Raw genomic sequence first — 7150 nt, 5'->3', positions numbered from 1 at the left:
GTTGAGGAGCACAGGCTCCAGACGCGCAGGCTTAGCAGCCATGGCGCACGGGCCCAGCCGCTCCGCGGCATGTGGGATCTTCCCAGACCGGGACACGAACCCGCGTCCCCTGCATCGACAGGCGGACGCTCAACCACTGTGCCACCAGGGAAGCCCTGAGGATGTGTTCGTGGTGCATTTGTGGGGAGATGAACTGCACATCCTTCTAGTCCTCCAACATCCTGACTCCTTTTTCACTTGTCTCATTTCCGTCTACTGTGTTCCTACTAGGTTTTCATAAGCATTTATTTTCTCTGGGGCTTCTCTGAGTGACTTCACCTTTTTCTTCCAGGTCTTTCTTGAGTTTGGTCAGCTTGAATTTTATCTCCTCCAGTGATTTTGCTATTTCCCCTAATCTTTGCACATCTTCCTATGGGCCTCCTTCATGGAAGGAATTGCTTCAATGAGTTGTTTTTGTGTTTTTTGAAAAAAAAAAATTTGTGATGAAACACATGCTTCTGTTCTCTACCTGCTTTCTGAAGACCTTTTTCTGGTGAGTGTTCTTCATTAGATGGTAAGTTTTGTTCCTCTTTTTCACACTTTTAAAATAAAATAACACCTCATAAGTATGCTTGAGTTGCTTTTTTAGATCAGACACTCACTCACTCACCATGGAACTGTAGAACAGCTACTTGCTGGAGGTTCCAAGGGAGCAGCAAGCGTAGGTTTCACCCAACCTCCGAGACTCACAATACTAATATTCTCTCTTTCTCGGCTGCCAAATAAGTGGACTGTTTTCTGGAAATGTCGAACGTGTGTTTGCAGTTTCACTGCCCTGGTTCTTCTGATTCTCCCAGGAGTGCCGTCAGCCCTGGTCCGTCTCCTTCCCTTTTCCCTTGCTGAAAAGAAGGAACAGGCTTTCACACTTCAGTGTGAGCCCCTCGTGTGGGGAAATGAATGTTTTCTGGTGCCTTCTGAGGCTGGGTGCTGCTGGAACCTGTAATCACTGGCCATCGCTTATCACTTCATTCCTTCCCTGTGGCCTCTGCCCTCTCTCAGCCACTTCTGGCAGCTTCTACACATTGTTTCCATCTGCAGCTTCTCTCTCCCTCCTACTTACACTGAAAATGCAGGGTTCAGGGCATGAAGTTCGTTGTCTGTTTCATTTTTCTGGTTTCTCTTCTCTGACTTCCGAGAGAAGCAGGGAGGGTTGCTATATCTAACATGCCCATGTTCATACTAGATGTCTGGTCTTCCAGGGTATTTTTTTTTCTTTCTCTTTCTTTTTTCTTTTTTTTTCCTTTGGTTGCACCACACTGCATGTGGGATCTTAGTTTCTCGACCAGGGGTTGAACCCGTGCCCCCTGCAGTAGAAGCATGGAGTCCTCACCACTGGAGCGCCAGGGAATTCCCCGGTCTTCCATTGTTATTGTATATACTTTGGTATCATTTAAGGTTTTTGTTTGCTTGTTTCTTTTTTTCTACAGGAATGTTGAGTTTGGTTATTTAAATGTTTTTACACTTTTTTATTGAAACTTGGGTAAAGATTTAATACAAATATATTTATTGCTGTGTTATTCAAGGTGGAAAAAATGGAAGTGATCTACGAGTCCAACAGTAAAGAAACAGAGTAACTATTACACGTTCCTAGGGTGGAATACTCAGCAACCATTAAAAATATACAGGCAAACTCTGGAGATGTTAACAGGTTTGGTTCCAAACCAGCACAACAAAGCGAATATCACAATAAAGCGAGTCACACAAAATTTTTGGCTTCCCAGTGCATGTACAAGTTACGTTTACACTATACTGTAGTTTATTAAATGTACAACAGCATGTCTCTAAAAAATATACCTGCCTTAATTAAAAAGTACTTTATTGCTAAAAAATGCTAACCATCACCTGAGCCTGCAGTGAGTCGTAGTAATAACATCACAGATCACTGGTCACAGATCACCACGACTAATATAATAGTAATGAAAAAGTTTGAAATATTGTGAAAATTATCAAAATGTGACCCAGAGACATGATGTAGGCAACATTCACTTCGTCAAAAAAACACAGTATCTATGAAGTGCAATGAAACAAGTCTGCCTGCATTTTAATAAGTTAAAGGTCAGGAAATGATTATATTATATTAAAAGAAAAAATAAAATAAACTGTCTATTATATTAAAAGAAAAAATAAAAATAAAATAAACTGATCAATAATTTTAAATGCATCCCTACCTTTACAGAAACGCACACACAAACACATATAGAAAATATATGGTATCACTTACTTGTGGAATCTAAAAAAAAATGATACAAGTGAACTTATTTACAAAATGGAAATAGACCCACAGACATAGAAAACAAACTGATGGTTACCAAAGGGGAAGGGGGGGTGAGGGATAAATTAGGAGTTTGGGATTAACACATACACACTACTATATATAAAATAGATAACCGACAAGGACCTACTGTATAGCACAGGGAACTATACTCAATATCTTATATTAACCTATAATGGAAAAGAATCTGAAAAAGAATATATATATACACAGTTATATATATATTCAGTTATATATATATAGATATATAGATATTCAGTTTTATATATATGCGTAACTGAATCACTTTGCTGTATACCAGAAACTAACACAACACTGTAAATCAACTATACTTCAGTTTAAAAAAAAAATTTAAGGAAGTATAAAAAAAGAGAGAGAGAGACCAAAAACTGGAAAAAAAAATGCACCAAAAAGTCAGAGAAGTTATTTCTAAAAGAACTCCAGGTGAGTTACAATATTCTTTCTAAAATTCTATGTTTTCTAAATATATATTACTTTTACAATGAGGAAAAACTATTGAAAAAGCAACCTGCTCATTATTTCCTCCCACTTGACCCTGTTCTTATTTCGTTCTCTGTCTTGGTGGATGGCAACCCCTCCGGCCACCACAAACTGGGCAGGAATCCCGGGTCATCCCATGCCCTCCCTTTCATTATTCGCCACCCCAAATTGCTTTGGGCCCTACCTCCTAAAGAGCTCAAACTCCCTCACCCTCACCAGGATTGCTATAGCCCTCTGTCCTCTGGGCTCTTGAGTTGGTTCCCATATTCATCTCCTCATCCCATCTTGAAACCACCTTCTGTATATGAGCTGGACCACTAAACACTTCTATGGCTCATGGCAGCCACAGAAGAAAAATCGGTATACAAGTACTCAAGGCCAGCCCCAGTCTGACCTGACCGTACCTCTCCCAGGACACACCTGTCACACTCCAGTGTCTAGGTAGCCTGCATTCTGACACAGTACCTGGATGATTATTACATAATCATCAAATTATGTAATAACTGGCACACAACAGACTCCACACAACCAGAGCAGACGCGGCCGTGCCAGCTGCGGTGGGCTGACTGGGTCTTCCCTGCTGGGAATGGAACAGGTGTAACGCACGAAGCGTAGAGGAAGGGATTCAGCCTGGCACCCAGTTCCAAACGGAACCAGTTCTAAGCCATGCTAGAAAAATGATGATTTGTCCTGGTTTAGGAGTGTGAAAAGGTAGGAATCTCAGATTCCTACACGGCAACCGTGACAATATCCAATCCGTGCTTTGCTTGTTTGAATAGCATTCGGTTTGAATAGCATTTGCTCTGTCACCTCTGCACTTTCAGTATTTCCTTGGATTCTCTGGTCACCTGATCAAGACAGCTGGAGCAGATGGCAGCCCCGTGTTATAAAAAGCAGAGGGTTGGGCTTCCCTGGTGGCGCAGTGGTTGAGAGTCCGCCTGCCGATGCAGGGGACGCGGGTTCGTGCCCCGGTCCGGGAAGATCCCACGTGCCGCGGAGCGGCTGGGCCCGTGAGCCATGGCCGCTGAGCCTGCGCGTCCGGAGCCTGTGCTCCGCAACGGGAGAGGCCACAACAGTGAGAGGCCCACGTACCGCAAAAAAAAAAAAAAACAAAACAAAAACAAAAACCTGTCGGGTCAGGGCTTTAGTTGGATACTTTTCCAGTGAAGCTATTCAAATTCACACTCCACTCATCAGTGGCTGAAAGCAGCCACCTGACTGCTGGTAATATTATTATTTGTTAAATCCTTGCTAATTTTGGAGGTATCTGCTTATTTGTAAGATTCATCTTTTTCTTCTGTGTATCACACATTTTGTGAACTGTTGCTTCTTTTGTTTGGCCCATTTTTCACTTGGGGTTTCAAGTTTGCTCTGCCTTGAGAGCATTAGTGCTTTACATCACCCGGAATCTTGTTAAAATGCACGCTCCGATTCTGTAGGTCTGGGCCTGGGCCTTCTGACAAGCTCCCAGTGATGTGAGGCAGCTCCGTGGGGCCCCTTAAGTAGCAAGGTCTAGATAACACCCTCTCCCCAAACCCCACCATCAGGAAACACCCTGCCTGGCTACTGCCTCTCATCCTTCCGGCCCCAGCCCGGCCTCATCTCCCCCTGGGAGCCCTCCAGGTCCCCCTGAGATGGGATAAAAACCAAGCACTCCCCCTGATGGTGTGAGTCAGCTCGGCCCACGTCCCAGCCTGATTGTCACCTGCCGGGAAGCAGGCCGTGGAGGTGGTCGGCACCGTTTACCACAATCCTGCTCTACGCCTGGCTTCCGGAAGATAGTAACTCTTTTCCGGATCCGTGAATGAATGGTTGCTTTTGCTTGTGTTTCTCTGTGCCTTTTACAATCTCATTAAAACATTTTGAATCCTCAGACAGTAAACATCTTAAATGCACTAGGTGTGCGTGTCGAGAGCCATTTCTGTACCTGCGCTTGGCAAAAACCTGTCAGTTTTCGGAATTCCGTGGCGGTCCAGTGGTTAGGACTCCGGGCTTTCACTGCTGAGGGCCCAGCTTCAATCCCTGGTCAGGGAACTGAGATCCTGCAAGCCATGTAGCACGGCCAAAATAAGAAAAAAGAGAAGAAAAAAACATGTCAGTTTCACCTTGGAGAGCTCCTGTGAGCCTCCCGTGAGTTCACCTATGCCTTCCAGCCCCTTCCAGGTGTCCATCTGTGGACCGAGCAGGGAAGGCGCTTTGAACTTTTCTAGCCCCTCCAGGATGGAGAAGGCCGTGCAGGTGGGTCACACGTGCGGTGGCCCGGGCGGCTGGTCTCACGATTCCTAAGGTGGTCGGCCTTGCGTCACTCATCAGTGTTTCCCTCGTCCCGTAAAACTAGCTGATGTGCTGAGCCTCAGGCCTGCTCTTCTAAGGCTTCCACGGGGCAGCTATGTGACCGATGTGGGCAGGGCCCCTCTAACAATCCCCTCCCTATAAGATATGGATGCTAGCGGCCACCTGACCATGGGCACGCAGGTTTGCATGACACAGGCTATGCATATCTTTCTGTCCCAGCACCTGCCGTGTTGCCTGACAGGTAGTAGTAACTCAGTTGATGTTCTTTCAATGAATACATGAACAAATGAATGAATGAACGCATTCACTAAGCTGAACTCTTCAAAGACACAGGAGGTGTGAATAGAAGCAGTTTTTAACATCTTTTAAAAGAGAAGAAAGTGAATCGAAGCAACAGAACTCCACCCGCCCCCCCCCCAGGAACAGCAAAACTGAGGCTTTCCTGTGGGTCCTTTATTGGGGAAACCTCAAGTAGATTTTTAAAAAGCAGGTAAATATACAATCAACTCATCACGGGGAGAGGAAGAAGGAAGACGTGTTCCCTGCAGCTACCGTTTAAACAAACACGGGACTTATCTATTTGCTCGGTCATTTGTCCAGTCATTGAAGAAATATTGAGGGAGTGCCAGCTGTGGCCAGGTCCTGTCCAAGGCCCTGGGGATTCTGCTGTGAACGGGTCAAGGGCCCTCTCTATCATCACGGAACTTGTGGTCTGACAGAGAGGATTACACTCCAGATGATAAGCCAGGTAACGTGAAAATGCCTAAACTAGAGTAGGTCCCCTACACATGAACGAGTTCCGTTCCGAAAGCGCGTTCATGAGTCCAATTTGTTCGCAAGTCCAACAAAGTTAGCCTAGGTACCCAATCAACACAATTGGCTATATAGTACCGTACTGTAATAGCCCTGTTTGCAACAGCGCCCAGGTTGCATAACCCTACATACTAACTCAGTAGAACCTAATTCTGTCTATACCCTGGAGCTACCTAGAGTTCTTCTAAAAATGTCAGTTCCTGGGCTCCTTTCTGGACAATGACATCAGAACCTCAGGGGTGAGGCCTTTTGTTTCTGCAGATGCGCCTTGTGATTCCAACGTGCGTCCCCAGCTGAGAACAGTGGCCTCCACCAGCATCCACCCTAATGGTGGAAATCGTGGGCTGGGGGAGAAGGTTGGTATTTGGGAACTTTTTACATTCCTTGCTATTTCCCAGCATACATTTTTTCCTAACACCGGCTGCTAGTGGCAGGGGGTGGAGCGGGGGGTAGCCTGAAGACAAAGCGCTTTTTGTGGTCTGCTCAGTGTGAGGGCCTCCCTCCGTGTCCTGGTGGTTTCCAACTCTGCCCTGGTGCCCAGAGAGCAGGCCAGGGCTCTCTTCTGCTCCCTTTCCAGAAGCCTCACTGGCCATTTACATTTGTCACTATTAGCTTCAAACCCCACAGGAGCTGCAGGTGAGTTTTCATTTCATCTTTATGAAAATATGGAGGTAGAAGGTTAATAACAAGCATCAACGTCATGCTGTCTTACAGGTGAGAAAACGAAGGGCTAGAAGAATTAGGGGAACTAGTTAGCAAAATGGCAGAGCTGGGACTGGAACGCAGAATTTATCAGTTCAAATCCAACGCAGTCTTCACTTTATTCCATTGCTTTCCAGAGTCCATTTGTTCATTCATTCATTCAGAAGGCATTGAAAATTTGCTCTGTACCAAGTATGGTTCTAGTTGCTGGATAAACAAGTCTTAGAGAGTTCCTGTCCACAAGTAAAGGGAACAGGTCATCGGAATACAGTGTGATAAATGCCCCCGGAGGAGCACGAAGGAGAGAGCCCATCGTGCTGTGCTGCCCGCAGCCCGAGTCCCACCAGCCATGTGACAGTGCACAACTCCCTGCACTTCTCAGATCCTCAGCTGCCTCATCTGCAAAATGAGGAGAACAATTCTACCCTCCCTGGATTGTCATGCTATACAGTGACATCATGGAAGTCACAGGTCTCATTACGGGTCTGTTCATTCATTCATTCGCTCTGTTAACATATTGGGGGAGGG

This window comes from Leucopleurus acutus (assembly GCF_964270905.1).
Source record: "Leucopleurus acutus genome assembly, chromosome: 5".
Classification (NCBI taxonomy): Eukaryota; Metazoa; Chordata; class Mammalia; order Artiodactyla; family Delphinidae; genus Leucopleurus; species Leucopleurus acutus.
Note: the sequence above shows the minus strand (reverse complement) of the source record.